We start from the raw sequence: 2242 nt of genomic DNA on the forward strand, positions 1-2242 counted from the left end.
GAGTTAATACCAATGTCTGGTAAAGAAATCATGTGAATAGCGTCATTGGAAATATATTTACTGGGAAAAAAGTTGATGTGTTCAATACTTAATTTACCCATTGTATGAGGTTTCCACCCGACAGAGACGATATGTTATCTTAACATTATTATTGTCATACTATGTTATATTACCTTTATATCTTACACTATCTTACATTATATTTACTATTATTGTTATTATATCATACAGCTTTTGTACCAAATATTATTGTTATTGCTGTCATAGCTCTACCGCGGTGGTTGCTACTACTTATTGTTGTTCATGTGATAGTTTTACTGTTTTCTTTTTTTTTTACTGTATGTATTTATTGCTTTTGACAAGTACAAAGGTATCCAATAGCCATAGGATGTCAAAAGTTTTTTTTTTGCCCTTACATCTACCCCCCACCCCGGTCCAACATACAGACAATTACTTAACTCAAAAGAAAAATAAATTATTATAAATGATCATAAATATAAATTATTCAATTCATATAGTCATTATGATTTCCCTCGCTATCCCTCCTGGCACTCCCTGATGGTACATATGGTGTGTATACAAAAAAAATACGTTATTTTCTCCCTTTAACATGTGTTCACCTAGACCTTGTCAACGTGTCGATGGTGGTAGTTGTTTTATTTGTCCTGTAGCGTCTTTAATTTAGTTATACTGTATGTTTAATCATAGGGCCCCATACCTGATCACATTTTCCCAGTGATCCCCTCAGATTGAATTTTATTTTCTCCAAATTTAGATACATCATGAGGTCTTTAAGCCATATACTGTAGGTGCTTTAGGGGCCAGTGTTGATTTCCACTCCAATAGTATCCTTCTTCTTGCTAATAAAGATACAACGGCAAGATTCTGCTTTATACCCCTCCCAATAAGTTGGTGATCCCCTCGATACGGTCGAGGCAGATGGCCACCCACCCTAGAGCCTGGGTCTGCCTGATGCTTCTTCCAGTTAATAAGGGGGGAGCTTTTCGTTGCCACTGTCACAAAGATTACTTGCTCAGGGAGGGACAATGCCGACAATGCCGATGCCGGTGTCTGATCTTTTATGTAAAGTGTCTTGAGACAACTTGAACTTGAATTCACAACTTGTGAATTGGCACTATAGTCAAATGGAATTGAATGAGATGGAAATTAGATACAGTAGGGGCTATTGTGCAGTGAGCATTTGTGCCTGTGCCAGCGTGCGTGCGTGCGTGCGTGCGTGCACGGTTGTGTGTGCACATATTTTTTTTTTTGAAAGTTACATTTATGTCATGATATGAAATGTGAGCTTACCATAATCAAAATAATCCTTAATCATATTCCATCATGTATCATTGCACAATTCAAATAATCCTCTCTGATTTTCCATGGGCAGTGTTGCCAGATATTGCGAGAGAAAGAAGCCTAGGAAAACAAGCCCAAAAGAACAATAGGAAGCAGTAATACACAAACAGCCGAAAAAACAGGGAAAAAAATGCAAAGCCGCCCCCCGAGCATTTATTAATGCCCCCCCAGTTAATAATTTCTGTATCCGGCCCTGGTGCAATGCATATGTATGTGCGTGTATACCATCATCAGCCAGCTCCTGCAGCTCTCTCAGCAGACCCTGATGTCTCTGCACCTCATCAAGCTCCTCTATAACAACAAAACAACAGAGCACATCATTATTCTCATTGTACTATATTGTCTCTATCCAAAACTTTTACTTTTCAGGATTCAAATTCATATAGCAGAAGCAGCAGATCTGCAAGCTCGAATTGCGCCGCATTTCAAGCTTGTAGATCTGCTACTTTTGATACTTTTTTTGTGGCGCTGTACGGCTGTAGTATGATCAAGTAGGGGGTTAATTTACAAAAAAACTAAAAATATATGGAGATAAGAGGTTTCTGTCTGACAGTAACGATATACTGTGTAGATATTATGATACTCTAAAGTAGTGGTTCTCAAACATTTTGATTTCAAGGACCCAGTATAACTCTGAGAGTTACTGACCTGTAAGAGTCCATTTGGAGCCCCCACAAGAAACCCTGAGGGTCCCTTGATCCCACTCTGAGAACCACTGCTCTAGTCTAGACTCTAGAGCATAATAGCCTTTTAATTTCAAGGACCCCCAGTTTGACATCCACCGGGCCACAGACCCCTGTTTGATACTTGTTTTAATCTCTGGGACCCCAACATGCACTAGAAAATCCTCAGTGTTATTTTAATTCTGAGAGTTACAAAC

The sequence above is a fragment of the Gymnoscopelus braueri genome (assembly GCF_963280865.1).
Source record: "Gymnoscopelus braueri genome assembly, chromosome: 5".
Classification (NCBI taxonomy): Eukaryota; Metazoa; Chordata; class Actinopteri; order Myctophiformes; family Myctophidae; genus Gymnoscopelus; species Gymnoscopelus braueri.